The 21,820-nt window shown below is 38.8% G+C and overlaps 1 protein-coding gene across 7 annotated transcripts in view; it reads right to left on the minus strand.

Moving 5' to 3' along the window:
- SGMS1 (sphingomyelin synthase 1) overlaps positions 1-21,820 on the minus strand; it is a 301,381-nt gene that overhangs the window by 145,136 nt on the left and 134,425 nt on the right. For 6 of the 7 annotated variants that reach the window (XM_028481655.2, XM_024121177.3, XM_024121175.3 and 3 more), the window contains 2 exons: positions 13,889-13,928; positions 6,186-6,329 (listed from right to left, as the gene is read on the minus strand). The gene's annotated coding sequence lies outside the window, so the exon portion shown is untranslated. The remainder of the gene's footprint in view (positions 1-6,185; positions 6,330-13,888; positions 13,929-21,820) is intronic. The other variant, XM_055081266.1, reaches the window with a different exon arrangement.

Here is a 21,820-nt window from a genome sequence, read left to right on the forward strand (position 1 = left end):
GTGGTCTTGTGTAAGTGTGCAGCTGACAAATCATGCTATTAATCCAGCTGGCATGCTTACCATGGTATGTTTCTGATTCCTTCCATGGCAAATATTTAAAACACACTACTAATTTTCATAATCTAAAATACATAACTGTTCCAGGCAATCATTATTCCTACCCTAATCATCATAACTTGAGCTTTCTTCCAATTTAAATCAACATTTATTCCATTTCACATTTGCTTAGCACCATGCTACATGCTCAAAAAAAGTAGTCATTAGTTTAAGTCATGCCAAATATATCGCTGTTTCCAGGAAACTGTGTTCTAATGTAGCAACGCAGAGTGACAGATGGACCAGGAAAGGCTACCTGCGTTAGATCAGTAACTCTGATAGCAGGTCCTCCTCTGCAACATTAATCTAATGTGGGAGTCTCAAAACAAGAAAACTAAAGTTCACAACAGAGTGCGTAATCCATTTATGTTAGTGAGTGGCACATGTACGTATTACATATTTCTGTCAGATGGCAATGCTTCTTGCTAAACTCCTATTTAGTGCCCAAAGAGTACTGAGGCAGCTGAATTTTCAAATCATAAAACTGATTCTGCAGGATCTGCACGTTGTACATTTAAACCATAACATTAAGAATTTCTTTTTGAGACTGATTTCTTTTTTGTATCACTGGCATATTAATTATTATTAATATTATATTAATTGCAACTATTTTCACTTTCAAATAATATTCCACTAATTCAGAATCAAATGAAATAATATTGAATAAATGGACCAACATACACCAGAGCCTCTCAGGACATCATCATGTGGACCTATGGCAGATATCACATAACGAAATATAACAAATAAACCCCCATAAAGTGGGGGAGTTACTTAGGAATCTTACCTAGAAGGGTAAACTTATAGGATATAGGAAAATATTGGACAATTAATTAATCAAATCAATGAACAAAAATAAATCTCATCTCAATAAATAATGTGTCAAAGACATCAAAGTCCCCACCAACTCAGAAAGCGTATTACAAGGAATTATTCTCCACCTCATTCCTGACCTAATCCAACTGTACACAGCAGACACTCAAATTAAAATGGGAGGCTGGGCTTGTACCTAAATTTTTAATAATTTTTTGAGCTCTGCCCTAAATATCTTCCCACCTCACCTCTTAGAAGCACCTACTCAACAAAAAACCTACTCATTCTTCCATTTATGCAGAATGACACAACAGATATCTTAAACTACTCTCCCAAATAAAAATAAAGGAGAAAATATAACATCTTTTTAAATGTACCAGTGAGGCAACAATAAAGTAAGAGACAGTAAAAGTAGGAAAGCTGGGAAGAAAGCAACAAAACCAGAACCCTGGTCACCTTGAACTTATTATAACGATTACATGGAGCAAGAGAGTAGATAAAACCAAGACTCCTCAAGCTGGTGAGTTTAAGAGCTCCTGGAATAAAATGGGAACTTTACAGAACTACACCCTCAGGATATGGGCAATGAATGAGAAGTTAACTTGCTCCATCAGAAGAGAAGAGAAACTGCTTTTTATCCCCAGCACCTTTTTGGGGGGTGAGGTGAGGCATGGCAGTGGTCTGGGCGGAAAATCTCCCTTGAGAATTCACAGCCAACAACTAGTACTCATGTGGTTTTGTGGTCTAAATTCGTACTGTATGCTTCAAGAAAGCTCAAGCAGATAATTTAATTTGAAGACTATCTAGATTGATGGTACCTACAGGTACCTGGCAGAAGCAAATATAAATACTCCCTGGGAAAACCTATCTTTAATTTTGACCCTAAAGAACTCACACAGATAAAAATTGCAAGGAACATGAGTTCAGCCAATAAATCATCAACACAAGGAAACACGATACTATGAATGAGCACCAACAGAAACAGGCAAATGAAATCAGATCGGAAAAGACTTCAAATACTGGAACTATCAGCATAAAATAAGTATACTTAACATACCTCAATAAAGAAAAAATTGAAAAGGAGCAAAATTTTATGTAGAAAATATTACCAAGCTGGTCTTTAGGGAAATTCTTTACTTAATCCACTGAGCGGTGGCACAAACATAGCTAAAGTGCCTGATTCAAGAGGGTCAGTTCTGTGATTCATTAATATCAATCTTCAATTTAAGACAGCCCACCCAAAATGTTCTAAAAGAATCTAGAAATAGATAAAGGAGATTTCACAGACTTTCAGGCTCAATATCACGCACCACATCACTCTGATGGCAAGAATGCCCTCATGCTACCCACATCAACCAGAATATAGAGACCAGTCTCCCAGGGCTAACCTTGCAGGGGTATACTTAGTACCATTCACTGACCCCATCACCAAAAGTTACTTTCTGCCACCAATGACTGTAAGGCTATCACTCCATCTCTCCTAACCTTAGAACTTCTGAGGTACCTCTAGGGAAACTACTGCCCTAAAAGCAGGTCAGTCTATGAGAATTCCAACTGGAGGGCCTATGGTTAAGTACCAAACCCAAGAGGGATTGTGTCCCTGCAGGAGAATTACAGGCATAATGAACACTGGAAGCAACACTGTGCAAACATCTATTTTCTTTCTCTTTCATCCTCCTGTAGGTTCACTACGCCACAGTGATTCTCAGTCTTTACTTCCTTAAGGAAGTAAACAAAACTTTCTTTAAACAAAACTCTGGGGCTTCCCTGGTGGCGCAGTGGTTGCGCGTCCGCCTGCCGATGCAGGGGAACCGGGTTCGCGCCCCGGTCTGGGAGGATCCCACATGCCGCGGAGCGCCTGGGCCCGTGAGCCATGGCCGCTGAGCCTGCGCGTCCGGAGCCTGTGCTCCGCAACGGGAGAGGCCACAACAGAGGAAGGCCCGCATACCACAAAAAAAAAAAAAAACAACTCTGTGGAAGTTCACTATATAAAACATATAAAAGCAGAGCTGTTGGTTGATGAGACAAGAAGGTGGTCAAAGGCCTTGCCCTCCTCCCTCACCTGTAACCCACTCCCAGGTATGTTGGAATTTCAAGGGCAATAAAGAACCATGTCTGAAAAGCACTGGCCTGGTGAGGATGATGATATAATGATAATGATGATAATTTAACTTAACAGTGATGCCTTTAGAGAAGAATAAAAACGAACAATACATTATAGTCCTGGCTTCGTATCAGCCTAAGTAGAATGCATCTATTAAATGTTGACCCATCTCAGCTGTAATCACCATTTGAGAACTCTGACCCCCTAGGAGCACAGAACTCTTCAGTTCAGGAGAAGCCATATTTGTACTGCATGGTGAATGTTTCTAAGAGATTGTAAAGCAGCATCACTCATGAGGCCTGGGATTCCTTGCGAAAAAAAAGAGGGGAAAAAATGCTTAGTTAACTAGTACATGAAGCATCAAGTACATTACGGAAGTAGTAGGGCCAAACTATCTGCAAATAAGAATTTGAGAAGTTTCTTCTAACCACGTGAAAACTGAAGTTACTTGTCATAGATGAATTACCTCAATGAAAGAAAAAGGAGGTTTCAAAATTTACAAGTCAAAAGGGAATTTCCAGTACTCCCTTCATGCATTTGTACTGGGAAATTTACAAGTCAGGTTTACTGTATAATGTGACAGAGGAAGTGATCTAGGTTTTCTCATCATATCCTAACACTCATTAGTTATTTTACAAGATATGTAAAAACTAGTGGCAATTGTGGAGTCCTTGTTTATTTTAATACTTCTGTCCTACCACTGTGGCCTAATCTGAAGAGGTACTAACTGAATTGAATGAGGATTAGGTCTACCTAATAATAAGATGGAATAACTTATGTTATTACCCACATGGAACACTTTGTAGCCACTTTTTAGCATGTTGTAAAAGAAAACTTAAAAACAGGGGGAAAACACTGAAGTTATACTGAGTAAAAACAGATCTAGAGCGCTATAATTCTAATTTTGTACTTTTTACACGGTATACGTAGTCGTAAGAAAAAAAACTGGCAGCCTCCACACCAAAATATTACCAGCAGCTACCTCTGAGTGGTGGTTTGTATTTTGTTGTTTGAACTTGTTAATGCTCATCAAATTTTCTGTTTAGAATTAGGAAAAAAGTAAATTTAAAAACAAAAAGAAATTTTACTTTTAGTAAAATTGGTACAATATACCTGAAGTTCTAAGGATTGTATATTTCATAAATTTTGAGACTCATATACAAATGCAAGAGCTGTGTGATTCTGTAGCCAAACTCCAGCCACAACTGCTTTGGAAGGAACAGCTGCTCACCAACAGCTCAGGTGAGCCAAGCCTAACTGCTCCTGGCAGCGTACTAGGCTCAGCGTGGGAAAGGACACACAGCCAGGGAGGCACACTTCCCAGCTCTCAGTCCATCATAACAGAATTGTCACTGTTTGGATGCAACCACATCAGTGACTACACCAGGCTATCTAGAAACCTCTGCTTCTGTGAGGGTGAGGCCTGTTTAACTGTTTGTTTTAAGACTGCCTTTGTATTAATGTAAAGCAGGAAAAAATCCTTGGCCACATTTGCAATCTAAATGTCACCACCGTGTAATCAGTGAGGCAGCGTAATTGTTCAAAGCACAGTCCGTGAAATCAGACAAATCTAGGTTCAAGTTCTGGCTCTACCATTCCCTAACTGCACAGGCTTGGGCAAGTTTCATAATGTCACAGGCCTCAGGTTATTCATCTTTCAAAGAAGGTTACCACACCAACCTCCCCGGATTTTAGTGAGGATTTAAAATACTTATCAGTATATATAGCCTCTGCTAATTTAATAAAAATATTTCAGAAGTCTAAATACACAGATTTTCAACTCATGTTGCCCACTATTGGGGGCAAAAAAAAAAAGTGGATACGATTTATTCTTAAACTCACTTAAACTTAAAACTCACATCCTTCAGGGAAACTTCCCAGCTATACCTACTGAAAGTGATCACTTGAGCCAAGACTGAGCACTTGAATAGATGCCCTACATCTTAAAGGATTCAGGCTCTGAAACAAGTTTGTGAACTACATGAGAAGACTTCTAGCAAAATCTCATCATTCCTTGTCTTTATCATCTTCACTAACTATATTGAAAGGATCTGGGTGCTGGTGCAAATGTCACAGACACACAGGATTGTATCAGAAACATCAAAGTCCACTCATACTTCCTATACTGCCTTCATTATCAATTCAGAACGTATCAACAAAGACATCAGAGCATATGTTAGAAAGAGGGCATATTTTAAGAATGTCACATACCGATAATATAGTCTCAGTAAAATTATAAAATTAGAAAATACTTGATTTTAATATGCTAATTAAATGCTATAAATCCCATTTCTGCCATTTACTCTCTGAGAAATAGTAGGCCAGTTATTTAACCACTTGGAACCTCAGCATTCTCATCTAGAAAGTGGGACTTGTTTAATGTTCTCATGATGGTATGATGATCGAAGATATAAACTACTTGGCACAGGGTATATTTAAAGTGTTCTATATTGGTAGATTGGGAAAAAGAACCCCTAAAGGATCAAGATGACACACAACATGTCATAGGCTATGCCATAAAAAAGGAGCCAGTGCATCAAAAGCCAGACATCGCTGAAGGTTGAAGGATGTGAAATAATGCATTACCCTGACCTTGATGATAAAGTTGGTTGAGGAGTAAAGAATTATCGCTCTAAGCAAGAAAATGAAGTAACCACTTAACACTGTAACTTGAGGGGTCAAGGAGACAAGCAGGTCAAGACTAACAGGGAACCAGTGAATCAGATGCAGCCACCACCCAGTCAGACTCAGATATGGCCTTGATGTCAAACAGGGTGGAGAAAAGCCAGTAAGTAACAGCTGATTCAAAGGACACACATTCATTGAGCTTTGATACTGACTGCCCCATTCCCAGAAGAGAAGGCAGTGAGGTATCTGGCTAGAAATTTACTATCGCTTTCATTTGTCCATAGTCAAATTTTGCCTTTTTACTGTCATCTTTATTGTCTGCCAGGCAATAGGAAGGACTCTAGAGGGGCTGAGTCAGAGTTGCTTAAGAAAGAGTTAAGAGTGACATCCCATTACAGTCAAGTTCAGAGAACAACAGCCACTAGTGTATTTGAGGTCAGAGGGTGAGGTTCTGCTCTAAGAAGGTTCCCAGAGAATGGCTCAACTTGACTTAGTACAGAGTGTGCCACACCAGGTTCAATCCAAGCTCTAAGTCATGACATACCTCCAAGAGCTACTGTTTTGCATTTATTGCTGGGTTCCTTTAAAATTATTCTCATGTACGCTTCCTGAGGCAGGGTCTTGTCTTCTATTTCATAAGCTTCCCAGCCAGACACTTTTGTGCATCCCAAAGAACTCAATGGTGTACCTAGAATAGAAGAGCAATTTAAGCTTAACCACTTTGAAAACGGAATCATGAAATTCCTACATTGAAAGAGACCTTATCAAGCCAGGACACCTCACTATAAAGAAAAGCATATAAGTTTTCAAGTATTAGACTGGAAACAAAAATTCACAACTGACCTTCCCCACCTCCCACCCCATCTTTACTCACCCACATCATTTTTTCTTCTTTTTTTCTTTCTTTCTTTCCTCAATCTTTTAATAAAAATTGTCATAAAATATACATAACATAAACTTATCCCATCTTTTCTTCACTGAAAACAAAAGTCTGTAACCCTCTATCACATAGAGGTATCTCTCCTTTTATATATTTATCTACTATCTTTAACTGTCAACAAATAACTTCTGTTCACAAATAAAGTATAGCAGTTTCTCTATGAAAACAAAGGGTAACTCCTAAGTTACCCTCTTTACAAGTTGACTGATAAAAAGGTGGTCATTTCTCTAGGCTAAAACATTACCCTCATGAATGATACCTTTCATAGTTATATGTGTGTAAATGGGTGTGTGCATAACCAGGAAGATAGAGATAATGTTTGGCATCTGACAAAGAACAAAGAAAGTTGTTCATTTAGTCCCTATTTACGGTCATTTGTATTTACATGTGAAAGAATGTGGGATCTAATGGCATCTGGCAAGGTGGCATTTCATTTTGATCAGGTTTCTTTTAATCAGCAACATTCTATTTTTTTTTCTTTAAAATAATCTATTAGAAGTGGGTTTTCAACTCTTTTCAGGATCACACAAGCCCCTCATCATTGAATATCTGATGATAGCTAAGCCTATTCTACTACCACTTAAATTTCAGGAGGATCTTCGACTCTTTGAAGCCCATCCCTGGACCCCAGGATAAAAATCCTAGGGATTTGCATCGACCAAACCGGGTTCCTATCTTAAGACAACTAATAGGCTAAACTTTGTGAGGAAACAATTCTTGGAACAAAAAACTACTCTTGATAGTCCCTAAGGACCTAGTCATACCAAGCAATCTCCCTTTTTTTTTTTTTTTTTTTTTTTTTCGGTATGTGGGCCTCTCACTGTTGTGGCCTCTCCGGTTGCGGACGAGCGCAGGGTCCGGACACGCAGGCTCAGCGGCCATGGCTCACGGGCCCAGCCGCTCCGCGGCATGTGGGATCTTCCCGGACCGGGGCACGAACCCGTGTCCCCTGCATCGGCAGGCGGACTCTCAACCACTGTACCACCAGGGAAGCCTAACCTCCCATTTTAACCAATCTTTATCCTATCTGTAAGAAATAGCGCTATCCTTGTAAATAATCAAATACAGTCAATAGAAAGCCACTGTCACAAACTAACTAAAAACAAACAAAAAGGACTCTCTTGCCATTACATTAGCTTAAAAGTGCTCAATTAAAGCTTCAGAGTGGGCTTCCCTGGTGGCACAGTGGTTAAGAATCCACCTGCCAATGCAGGTTCGAGCCCTGGTCTGGGAAGATCCCATATGCCACGAAGCAACTAAGCCCATGTGCCACAACTACTGAGCCCGCGAACCACAACTACTGAGCCTGTGTGCCACAACTACTGAAGCCCGTGCACCTAGAGCCCGTGCTCCACAACAAGAGAAGCCACTGCAATGAGAAGCCTGCGCACTGCAACAAAGAGTAGCCCTTGCTCGCCACAACTAGAGAAAACCCACACGCAGCAACGAAGACCCAACACAGCCAAATATAAATCAATTAATTTTTTTAAAAAAGCTTCAGAGTAAAATATATTTATATAAAAGAACATCATCTTCTGATGCTACCAACATACAGTGCATATACCTAAAGATAAATCAAGGGTTCCGCCCACCTAAAAAAAGTATAACTGAGGAAATAGGGTGTCACCTTATATTCAAGACCTCACTAAGTCTCACATTACAAACAAAAATCTGGTTTTTTTGAATAATAAAATAATGTTTGGGAAAATAACTTTAATTAATGCCAGCCTTTGGATGCTTATAGGTCCCTTGATAGAAACTGGTTAACAAAGAGAAGCAAAGAAATAGATTGAACAATTATTTTCAGAGGTAGGATCTAACAATAGCAAATGTGAGGTATCATTTTTTTAAAGTCTTTTAAATATCATTTTAAAAAGCAATATGGACTTGGGGATTATGGATGCCCAATGGAATAGCTCTGTTTATCTCTACTTCCTTCTCAACCCCATTAAAATTATAGCAAAGAGGACAAAAGATATAAATTCATAAGGACAAAAAGAACAGAAAAGTATATTAGTGAAGACAACAGACATCAATGGCATTTTGGAAGCTGAAGGCAGAGATGACTGCTGAGCAGAGTAGAGCAGAGCAGAACAGGCTGGAACCTCACTGCCTGAGAAGCAAACAAAAATCCAGCCGAATGCTCCAGAAAGGCTCAGGACATGCAGCTTCTGGTTCCTGGGAGAAGACAGTAAGGAGCTGAGAAGAGGGAGACTGACTGAAGTCTGTACAAAACGCACGTAGACCCTTACCTTACACCATATATAAAAATTAACTCAAAATGGATTAAAAACCTAAATGTAAGACCTGCAACTATAAACCTCCTAGAAGAAAACATAGGGGGAAAGCTTCATGACACTGGATTTGGCAATGATTTCTTGGCTATGACACCAAAAGCATAGGCAACAAAAGCTTTAAAAATAGATAAATGAGACTGTATCAAACTTTAGAACTTCTGTGCAGCAAAGGAAACAATCAGAGTGAAAAGGCAACCTATGAAATAGAAGAAAACATTTGCAAACTATACATATTATAAGGAATTAATATCCAGAATATATAAAGAATTTCTACAACTCAACACCAAAAACCAAATAACCCAGTTAAAAAACTTGAATAGACACTTCTCCAAAGAAGATGTACAGATGGTTAACAAGCATATGAAAGTATCCTCAACATCATTAATCATCAGGGAAATGAAAATCAAAACCAAATGAGATACCATCTCACAGCTGTGAGGATGACCACTCTCAAAAACCAAAACAACAAGTGTTGGCGTGGAGAAAAGGGAACCCTTGTGCACTGTTGGTGGGAATGTAAAATGGTGCAGCCACTCCATGGAAAACAGCATGAAGGTTCTACAAAAAGTTAAAAATAGAACTACCCCATGATCCGACAATCCCACTTCTGGGTGTATTACCCCTCGCCCAGAATTGAAAGCAGGAACTCAAAGAGGTATTTGCACAACCATCTTCACTGCAGCATTATTCACAATAGCCAAGAGGTGAAAGCAACCTAAATGTCCATCAACAGACGAATGGATAAAGAAGATGTGGTATATACATATAATGGAATATTATTTACTCTTTAAAAAAAAAAGGAAATCCTGTCATATGCTACAACATGGATGAACCTTGATTGAGGACATTACACTAAGTAAAATAAGCCAATCACAAAAGTAAATACTATAAGATTCTACTTAGATGAGGCATCTGAAGTAGTCAAACTCTTAGAAAATAGAACAGTGTTTACCAGAGGCTGGGGCAGGGGAAAAAGGAGAGTTGTCCAGTGGGTATAGTTTCAGTTTTGCAAGAAGAAAAAGTTTCAGAGACCTGCTGCATAACAATGTGAATATAGTTAACACTACTATATTATACACTTAAAAGGTTAAGATGGTAAATTTTATATTGTGTTTTTTACCACGGTAAAAAAATTAAGGAGATTATCCTGGATTATCTAGACAGATTCAATGTAATCATAAGGGTCCTTAAAAGTGAAAGAGGTAAGCAGACAGGAGGTCAAAGAAATGCAACATGAGATGTATTTGACCTGCCGTTGCTCCTTTAAAAGGAAGGAGGGGGGCCGAGAGCCAAGGAATGCAGCTGGGAAAAGCAAGGGAATGGATTCTCCTCTAGGAAGGAAGGCAGCCCTGCAGACAACCCTGACTTTAGCCCAGTAAGACCCATGTCAGACTTCTGACCTACAGAACTGCAAGGTAATAACATCTGTGCTGATTTAAACAACAACCAAAAAAGGAGTTAGAACTCCAGATCTTCTCCCCAACTAGTAGAGCCAGCCTAACCGTCATTACTTCCATAAGAGAAAGCAGTTTACTCTCTGGGGAAAACCATACAGCAAGACTTCAGACTCAGAGACATCAGATAAGGTTGAAATATGGGCATCAAGAAGTCAGCATTACAGGCTTGGATGGTGAGACGTCTGGCCCCCTCCCCCCACATGGCTCCCGCAAATCCTCACAGGCCAGCTTTTACCCCACAAAACGGTGAACAGAGGATTCCGTTTTGGAGAAACTGAAAGATCCAAGAAAAAAGATTTGCAGATTCTGATGTCTTGGAGACAGCAACTCACACGTCCAGGTTCCTGTCCAAAAAGCCTATAGCGAAGTCCACTAGGTAAACAAATTTCCAGACCACTTTTTATAGTCTCACTCCCAAATATGAACAGACAACTAAAGTCTCACCGTTAATTTGAGAAAAACCTCTAACATTAAAATCAGGGGCCAAGGGACTTCCATGGTGGTCGAGTGGTTAAGATTTCACCTTACAACGTAGGGGCTGTGGGTTCGATCCCTGGTCCTGGAGCTAAGATCCCACCTGCCTCGCAGCCAAAAAGCCAAAACATAAAACAGAAGCAATATTGTAACAAATTCAATAAAGACTTTAAAAATGGTCCTCATCAAAAAACAATTTTTTTATTAAATTGATTGATTGATTGATTGATTGATTTTTGGCTGTGTGGGGTCTTCGTTGCTGTGCTCAGGCCTTCTCTAGTTGCAGTGAGCAGGGGCTACTCTTCGTTGTGGTGTGCAGGCTTCTCATTGCGGTGGCTTCTCTTGTTGCGGAGCACAGGCTCTAGGCTCACGGGCTTCAGTAGCTGTGGCTCGCGGGCTCAGTAGTTGTGGCTCACGGACTTAGGTGCTCCGTGGCATGTGGGATCTTCCCAGACTAGGGATCGAACCCATGTCCCCTGCATTCGTAGGGGCTGTGGGTTCGATCCCTGGTCCTGGAGCTAAGATCCCACCTGCCTCGCAGCCAAAAAGCCAAAACATAAAACAGAAGCAATATTGTAACAAATTCAATAAAGACTTTAAAAATGGTCCTCATCAAAAAACAATTTTTTTATTAAATTGATTGATTGATTGATTGATTGATTTTTGGCTGTGTGGGGTCTTCGTTGCTGTGCTCAGGCCTTCTCTAGTTGCAGTGAGCAGGGGCTACTCTTCGTTGTGGTGTGCAGGCTTCTCATTGCGGTGGCTTCTCTTGTTGCGGAGCACAGGCTCTAGGCTCACGGGCTTCAGTAGCTGTGGCTCGCGGGCTCAGTAGTTGTGGCTCACGGACTTAGGTGCTCCGTGGCATGTGGGATCTTCCCAGACTAGGGATCGAACCCATGTCCCCTGCATTGGCAGGCAGATTCTTAACCACTGCGTCACCAGGGAAGCCCCCCAAAAATCTTTAAAAACAAAATAAAATAAAATCAGGGGCCAAAACAAGTTAATAAAAAGGGGAAACAGAGGAAAAAGAATAGTTCAAAAAGCAGACAGAAACTGCAAAATAATTCAATTCATATTCTCAAGGGAAAAGAGAAAATACTGTATCCATGAAATAAGAACAGGTTCCCATTTGCTTAAAGAAATATTCAGAGGCCAATAAAAAATTAAATTTGAAATTAAAAATATGCTGGCAGAAATTAGAAGTTCAAAAAATACTAAGAAAACCTCTCAGAAAAAAAGAAAAACACAGAAAGTTAGAAAATAGCTAAGAAATAGACATTTAAAAATTAGAGAATCAAACCAGTAGGTACAAATATCCAACTAACAAACTGACAGAAAACAGAGAAAAGGGTGGAGGAAAAGGAAAATTATCAAAGAAATAGTATAAGAAAAAGTGCTCCGTGGCATGTGGGATCTTCCCAGACTAGGGATCGAACCCATGTCCCCTGCATTGGCAGGCAGATTCTTAACCACTGCGTCACCAGGGAAGCCCCCAAAAAATCTTTAAAAACAAAATAAAATAAAATCAGGGGCCAAAACAAGTTAATAAAAAGGGGAAACAGAGGAAAAAGAATAGTTCAAAAAGCAGACAGAAACTGCAAAATAATTCAATTCATATTCTCAAGGGAAAAGAGAAAATACTGTATCCATGAAATAAGAACAGGTTCCCATTTGCTTAAAGAAATATTCAGAGGCCAATAAAAAATTAAATTTGAAATTAAAAATATGCTGGCAGAAATTAGAAGTTCAAAAAATACAAAGAAAACCTCTCAGAAAAAAAGAAAAACACAGAAAGTTAGCAAATAGCTAAGAAATAGACATTTAAAAATTAGAGAATCAAACCAGTAGGTACAAATATCCAACTAACAAACTGACAGAAAACAGAGAAAAGGGTGGAGGAAAAGGAAAATTATCAAAGAAATAGTATAAGAAAAATTTCCAAATTAGAGGACATGAGTTTCTGAATTGAAAGGACCATGAACATCAACAAGCCATAAGACATATGTTCCAATATGAAAGTTCAGAATTCTGGGGATAAAGAAAAGAGTCAAACATTTTCCAGAGAAATAAAATAGATCACATACAACCAACTAGAAAGCAGAATGGCCTGAGACATTTTAATATAAGTCTCACAAAGCTCAGTCATAAACAAAATATAGTCATAACAAAGCAAACATTAAATATGTATTTAACCACAGACTGTAACATGATTGCAATAGACAGGAAGAGTAGATGTGTACTGAGGGTAAAGAGTTGTGTATGAGAGGTAAATCCTCAGCAGGAAATCAATGTGTATGTCTAAAATTTTTTAAATAATCAAGAAATGCACACAGTGGGCTATTTAGAAATAGGTAGGTGGATATCAGAAAATATAACTAAAAGAGTTGAAAAGTACCATCTTTGGGTAAAGGAGTAATGGGAGTATAAGAAGAACAGAGAACGGCTGTTACAGTGCTAGTTTAATTTTAAACAATGTACATGAAATTATCTCAAAATAAATGAATAAATGGATGGAAGGAAGGGAGGGAGGAAGGAAGAAAGGAAGGAAAGAATATTTACCAAGGCAAATCTACAAACTGTTACACAGTGGAGATCTCCTCTGTTCATCTACACAGGAAGAGTGAAAACAGCAACTATTCTAACATTATGCAAATACTTTCTTGTGGCTTGGAATAAAATTTCCAATGATAGCACCATACATGAATTCCAAAAGTGCTGTATCACAAACAACTAAAATGATAACATGCTTGGCAAATGGTGTTGGATGCTTCAAAAATGTGACTCTAATAATGAAGACACTGACATCAAATATGTATGTAAAGAGTCGGAAGAAAATTACTCTGAAGTAGGAAAAAAGTATTAATTGTAATATTATGTTTTATATAAATGTAATTATTAAATATACATGTGTAACTAGATTAATTAAATGGTATAAGTATGTACTTGACTATTACACCTATATCCCCAAAACATTCCTTATATATTCAAGTTGACCACAAAAATTGTTTTGTTCTCATGGGAAAACACGAAAAATGTAAACTTAACATAAAAGGTACATAAAGAAATTAATTCCATTTACCTGAATCCCGTTATTTCTCTTTATCAGTCTTCCTTCCAATCTAGAAGAAAATAATAAGTAAATTAAACTGCATTCTTCTGGTCATGAGCTGCTTATAAGAAGAAAAACTTAAAATCCAAGGTAACTATTATTTACTTCTTGTTCCCTAGCCATAGCAAAAATTGTTCTTTCCCACTTCCCAGCTAATTTCTGGCTGTCATGGTACTCAGAGTAAGCTTTACAAAGCAAAGCCATGCAGAAGGCAAGCATGTAAAGTCAATGCCAAAAAAAAATTGCATTCCAAGTGTAACTAACAGTATCACGAGTTCTAAAATCATATATTTTATAAATTATCTTCTCACCATTCAGCTAAATAACTGCTAACTGACAATACAGAGGAAGATAAAGAAGCATGAAGGCATGTTTTCAAAACATAAGAATTATGTAAAAAAGGAATAAAAAAGGTAGCAACATGTTTATATTCAGTATCCTGTGATAAACTACACACCATTTAAATATGTTTATGATCAAAGAGCTTATAAATAGACTTTAATCCACCTCATCTTAAAAGCTTAGAAATGCTTCCTCATTGAATTTCACAAAAGACTTTCTCAACTAAAAATGAAATATAGCCCTTCGAAAATATGTATGTGAATATACATGTGAATTACAGTACCTGCAGAAAGAGGCGAAAGAGTACCCTTTTAAAAAATTAATAAACATTTGTGTTAATATACTTTATACATACAGAAATCTTCAGTGGCTTAATTTTCCTAAAGTGAACACATATGTGTAACCACCACTCTCCCCAAAGGTCACCACTGCCATGACTTTGAATACCACACACTAGTTTTGCCTATTGGATCAAGGATCTGTCTGAGAGTCTAAGAATATCTGCATCTGGACCAAAATAAAATGCAAGAGAGAAGCAAGTAGTCACAGACTGCAAGAAAATATTACTTCAGAAAGATGTTGATGTGTCTGAGGAAGATGTTTTGACTGGCTGCATGGTTGTTTGAAGTCAACCTGCAGGGTCTCCAGAGACCGTAGGAAACAAAAGGTGTTTTATGATATAAATAGCAGGGAAAGGGCCTTTCTTCCTATTGTCCAGGAGGTCTGTACGGTTGGATGTGAGATGTAGGAGCAGAGCGAAGAGGGGAGGGGGACAAGGGAGTTTGGACCTCCTTTCTATAGGTATAAAAACACCTATAAAATAAAGATAATTACCAAACAAGTATGTTTAGTCTACTACTAGTCTAACAAGCTAGACCAAGTTACTGACGCATCATCTCATTTGATCTTCCGATTGCTCTGAAGACAGCATATCTTATCTGCCTGTAGACAGATAAGGATATTAAGTCTCAAAGCAAAGTATAGTGCACAAAGTTAAACAGTTAGTAGGTGACGCAAAGCTGTTCCTCTTTACAGCCTGTATGCAAGGCTAGACACCAAAAACAAAAAGGAAAATGTTCACAGAAAAGAAGCCATTGTAATTGGATACAGAATATATTGTATTGTCTCTGCCCATGAATCATTATAAGAAAAGAACCAAGTAATTCAAATTCCATCAAGTCTTTCTTCTGAATTACCAAAAAGTTGAATGGTTCTGTTACATGTAAACTAGGCCTACTCATCTTTCTGTACCTCAAAGGAGAAATTTCAAAAGAAATCCTTAAATTTCACAAGGTGTAAATTTCTGACATGTTAACTTGTTTTATCCACTTTGAATGCTTTCTCACTGCAAGTGTGGAAACCTAAAGAACATGATGTCCCTCAGAGAAAGTCACAGATACAGAAGGCAAATTACCACCAAAAATTATTGAGGAACCTATGATAAAGTCACCTTCAAACGATATACCACACCTGCATGAATATCTAATTCTATCATAAGTACGTTCAAAAAGCGGGGGCCAAAATGAGAACCCTCTTCAAAAAGGGAACTTTCTCATCTGCTACTTGAGAGGGAGAGGAAATAAAATATCTAAAAAAAGTTGTTATAAGACTATGTGATAAGGCCTTCTTGCATCCTCACTGATAAATACAAAATAATATGTCAATGTCAATAACTATGATTGTCAGACATCATGAAATGTCTTCACATTTAATCCTGTAAGAACCCTGCAAGCCGGGAAAGGTTAGGATCACCAATTTATCAAATGCAGACACTGGGCCCAAACAGGTCATATAACTTGTCCAAGGTCAGAAAATTGTCCAAGGTAAAAACTTGTCCAAGATTTCAATGCGAGGAAGTAGGAAAAGGTCCCAAATCAAGTTGTGTCGAATGCCAAAAACACAGGACAGTTCTGGCTTAAAGATGACAGCAAGCAAATCTGCTTTTCAATTCCAAATCATTTAGTGATTCTTTCACTATTTTCCGGTTTCCAATTGTTTTTGACATGTCCTGAGCGAAGGATATCAACGTGCCTTCCTTCTGCGAGATGGGGGGAAGTTTCGTGTTAGCCAGTGGCTTGAGGACAGGAAATAAAAATAGGTCTGGATGGACTCTTTTTATGGATTAGATAACTGCTAAAGCAGCTGAGAGCTGTCTGGTGATTGTCTTTATACCAGCTCTGGCACAGGGAAAGCATAGTAAAAGCTGCAGGCTTGATTTTACAGTGGACACATGCTGTGAACATACCATGTGAATTCTTTCTGGGCCTAGTGAGTAAGAGAGTTAACTATGCTCATCTTGCACAGTAAAGCAGGAAAAAAATTATCCAAATTACACTTAGATGGCCATGGCTTTAAACTTTCAATTAAGACTGAGTATAGTAAGGCAAGAATCTTTGTAGACATTAACCCAGTGACATTCAGAAGAATATTGGGGGGAGTGGGGACAGAGTAATAAAGTACCCTTCCCTATTCACAATAATGCTGGTACAGCAATAGCCAAACTCTTGTGTTTTTCACTACTGCTGACTTCCTCCCAAGAAAAACTACACTGAAGTAGGAGAAGATTTGAAGTAAAAAGGAATGAGCCTCAGAAGCAAAGCTGAGGAAGGAAAAGACTCAAGTTCACAACATTCTCTAAGGCATGGCAAACTCCTACTCTACAAGCTTGTATTTGCAGGAGGGCCAGTCCTTTCAAGGCTTATGACTCCCTCTTAGGTCAGGGAGGGCAGTGGTTCATCTTGCTAGGTGGCTCACAGACATAAGACACAGAAAGGGCAGCAGGCATGCTTCATTTTTTGGCAGCCCTGTCCCAAACTGAATTATTATAATTCAGTTGCTTCTCCTCAGGGGGAAAACGGTGTGTAATTATACTTGAATACTATAGTGAGAACAGTAACAGCACGCAACCAATTTAATTATATTTTCCTATTTTTATTAAATTTTCTATTAAAATTATACTTTATAAGAATAGGAAAAACCACTGAAAGTGTCCTCATTCTCACTCATAAACAGAGTGCTATGCAAATTAAATCTTACTTTAAAAGAGTTCAAAATCCAAAGTACAAAGTTAGTGCATTCTTCCTCTAATATTTAATTCTCAGTAAACACAGTTTAATAGAACCTTTTCTTTCTTTCTTGGCTTGGCTTGGAGAAGAACCTTTACAGTGTTAAGACTACAGTTGTGGGACCTCCCTGGTGGCGCAGTGGTTAAGAATCTGCCTGCCAATGCAGGGGACAGGGGTTCGAGCCCTGGTCCAGAAGGATCCCACATGCCGCAGGGCAACTAGGCCCGTGTGCCACAACTACTGACACTGCCTCTAGAGCCCGTGAGTCACAACTACTGAGCACGCGAGCCACAACTACTGAGCCCGAGCGCCTAGAGCCCATGCTCCGCAACAAGAGAAGCCACTGCAGTGAGAGGCCCGCGCAGTGCAACTAATAGTAGCTCCTGCTCACCACAGCTAGAGAAAGCCCACGCGCAGCAATGAAGAACCAATGCAGCCAAAAATAAATAAATAAATAAATTTATATAAAAAAAATAAAGTCATAGATGATAATTTTAAAAAGAAGAAGAAGAAGAAGACAACTACAGTTGCAAAGTCCCACGCATCCTGTCTAATTTATGGTGACTGAAAGTCGCAGTCTCCGGCTGGAGATACTGCAAGGCTTCCTTCTGCTAGCAGCTGGGACCAGTGTTCTTCACCAGGGAGAACACGCTCAGCCACACTCCAGGCAAGTCTTATTCTCCCCTTCACTACAGTACAGCTCCTTGAGGGCACGAGCCACACTTGACCAGTGTTCCGTAAGATGTTACAGAAAAACCCGAGCAAACTTTTTGGCCGACCCAATATAAATGCTCTCAGTACCTAGGACAAACATTGGTGAGCATCCAAAACTCTATCATGTTTCTCTGTTACCAATTATATCAAATCAAGCCCTCAGTTCAGCCACCCTTACTTTTCTCACTTAGTCATTATCATCAGAACTGGATTACTACACATCCTCGAAAGATTTAGTCATTGCTAGATGGTTGCCCATGCAATTCCCTACAATGTCCTTAGCCTACCGTGCTCCCCACACTGTTAGTCCATGTCTGTCACGGGGCTTAGTAAGAACAATGGAAATAAGTATATTTGCAATAATGAAGGAATTGTCCACATGCTCTTTTCTGACTTAAGAACTTTTTTCTCGGCCTTCCTGGTGGCGCAGTGGTTAAGAATCCGCCTGCCAATGCAGGGGACAAGGGTTCGAGCCCTGGTCCGGGAAGATCCCACATGCCGTGGAGCAACTAAGCCCGTGTGCCACAACTACTGAGCCTGTGCTCTAGAGCCCGCGAGCCACAACTACTGAAGCCCACGCGCCTAGGGCCCGTGCTCCGCAGCAAGAGAAGCCACCACTCGCGGCAACTAGAGAAAGCCCACACACAGCAACGAAGACCCAACGCAGCCAAAAATAAATAAATTAATTAAATTAAAAAAAAAAAACTCTTTTCTCAAAATATTATATGCACACCAATAAATTCTGGATTGGTAATTACATCCACATAATATTTTACTATAATTTACCTTGCAGTAAAACCATCTTTTCAGTCTTACATCACTATCAAAAAAAGTTTCAAGTAAAATAGGATCAAAAACTATAATGCCTTTTAAAAAATTATCTAGGGCTTCCCTGGTGGCGCAGTGGTTGCGCGTCCGCCTGCCAATGCAGGGGAACCGGGTTCGCGCCCCGGTCTGGGAGGATCCCACATGCCGCGGAGCGGCTGGGCCCGTGAGCCATGGCCGCTGAGCCTGAGCGTCCGGAGCCTGTGCTCCGCAGCGGGAGAGGCCACAACAGAGGGAGGCCCGCATACCACAAAAAAAAAAAAAAAAAATTTGAAAAAAAAAAAAAATTATCTAAACTACATCTAATCTATCATTGTCCAAGCAGTCTCCCTCTGAAACAGTCACACTTTCTCCTTAACTAGTCAGAAAGTCTCATAAATATAAGTTATGCCATATCCCAAACATACAGTATATACAGGTCAGCAATGTAAGAACTACTTTAAAAATGAATCCAAATGCCTTGTCTTTTGATTCTGGATTCTTCTCAGATATTGAGAATAAATATTTCATGGAAATTAAAGGAACTCACAACAATGAGAATTTTCTAATTTCCTTTTTAAATACTTTGCAGGAACATTAGAGCTTCAAAAGAAAATTCAGCATGAATTGTCAAACCAAGCTACCATAATAAACTTTGCAAGTCACAAAAACTGTCTTTTGTGTTCCTAAAAAAGGCAAAATTTAGCTGGCTAATAAGAATATAAGATGAACTAAAAAGAAATCCCAAATGTACTCCAATATAGAAACAGATTAAAACATTAAATCCAGTTCCAAGGGAGATTATGAGAAATGTTTTTTTAACTGAGAATCAACTAATTTACTAAAATTGAATTTGCAGAAGACATATCACAATGTCAGTTCACCCACTCTTATTTCTGGGAGACTCTACCACACCCAGGCTCAGTTGCTTTTCAATTGCCATCTTCTGTATCACATGATACAAGTCCCCACACACAGCCATAGCTGATTGGACCTGGAGAAACATCTGACCAAAATGCAGCCATTCATAGGCTGGCCAGGAGCCTTCGACTTGCGTTTATTGGCTAAAAAGTTGGGGCCAGCCAATCAAGATTCTCTGCCTCAAAAACTGGAATTAAGAAACTCTAAAGGAAATTGCCAGTTAGATATTGGGGTAAAAGGTCAAGAGGCACACTCAGGGCTGACCCTGAGTAAGTGTCATGAGCCAAGTCTGCCATAGAAACTGAGAGCTGAACCTGAACCACTTCCTAATCTGGGATTCTCAGGAGAGATACATCCTGATCTCCACCTTCACCCCTCTACCTTTTCTTGAGTGAAACTAACCTGGTTTTTGCAACCAAAAAATTACCGAAAGACAGAGATTATGAAAGTAACCTAAATTAAATTTTTATGTGAAGACCTACTATTGACATGTTTAGTTAGAATTAAAGCACCTATTTTTAGACTAATCTAAGGAAGTGAACAGCTCATATCACTTAGTAAGAAATCGGAGGTCAAATTTTTTCAACTTCCTCTTTCTTCTAGACTTCAGGTTTCTCACCTATAAAATAAGGTCAATTTATAAGAAGGTCTATAAATCCTCTCCTATGGTTTATAATCTCAGTACAGGCAACTTCTGGCATATCAACACATCCCTTTCAGACCAAGGAAGATTCTACTTTTGGGCACAGTTTTTGAGCAGTGGTGGAAAACATTCTGTATTACCTGGGCTGTCACATGATGAATTTTCATCTATTAAATTCATAATTGGAACTACAAATTTTCCTGTAATGACTCTTAAAATGTATCACTTCCCAGGCTATCCCATTTGTACACAGAATATTAGAATTTTATATATTGTTTTCAATTGCTCTGTTTTTCATTTAAAATATAAAATGATACTACAATGCCCTACCTCTCCCTTAAAGAAAGTAAGAAGCAGAGCAGAGAGTGTTATTTGATTGGTCATTAGAGGAAATACTTAGATCAGACGGTGCTACCACCTTAACCGTAATATTTTCAATACTCCACTTGGGTGGAGTGGGGCTTGGAGGAGGAATGGTAACAGAACAAGACATTGGAAATCCGAATACCCATTTTAAATATTCTTGTCACTCAGTTTTGAACAAATTAGAAGAGCATTAATCTCAGAGTCTGAAACTATAAGTACTCAAAGAATGAAATTGCTGGAAAAGTATTTTTTTAATGATGTCTGGAAAAATTTTCCAAGACTTTGAAATGGACAAAAGAGAGTCCTAGGTGTCTGTCCCTTCAGTGAGTGCTAGACATCACCCAGAGGGCCTTCTGGGGATTTTCTGAGTCAATAGGGCTATGCACCTTTGACCGACTATTATTTTACAACTCTATAAAACAGAAGTAGTTCCAAATAATTCTTATCCATAGCAATGCAAATAAAATTTTATCTGCCTGGAAGGAAAGATAATCCAAACGTTACGTTTTATTGCTGCTTTTTAAACCAATTTTGTTATCTATTAATAAATTCATTATAGCATTCCTTTTTTTTCAGTTCTTCAAACTCTCCTTTAATTTCCTAAGTTGAACAAAAACTATGATATAGGTTCATTTTATACCTACATGCAATACTTTTTAACTTTTTGAAAATTACTCTTTAGCAATGATGATGCATTTTAAAAATCGCTCTGTTATAAACACCTAGAAAAGACTTCCTATAACTCACAGCAACTGGTCACAGTATAACCTATCAGGCTATGAATAACTGGTCTGTGCTATTTGGGAGCCAGATCCTTGCAATTCAGTGACAAACAAATGGCAATGACATCACAGCAATTTCACCAGTAAAGCAAGTTACATTCTCGGCCTTTTATGTACATCCGTGGGTAGCAAGCCTTGAATCCCAATGCCGTAGATGTATATCATGCATCCACTTCTTAATGGATACAATGTAAATAAAATCCAAGTAAATCCACATAGAAAACAGTGGTGCGTGCGTGTGTGTGTGTGTGTGTGTGTGTGTGTG

This window comes from Physeter macrocephalus, chromosome 20, assembly GCF_002837175.3.
Source record: "Physeter macrocephalus isolate SW-GA chromosome 20, ASM283717v5, whole genome shotgun sequence".
Classification (NCBI taxonomy): Eukaryota; Metazoa; Chordata; class Mammalia; order Artiodactyla; family Physeteridae; genus Physeter; species Physeter macrocephalus.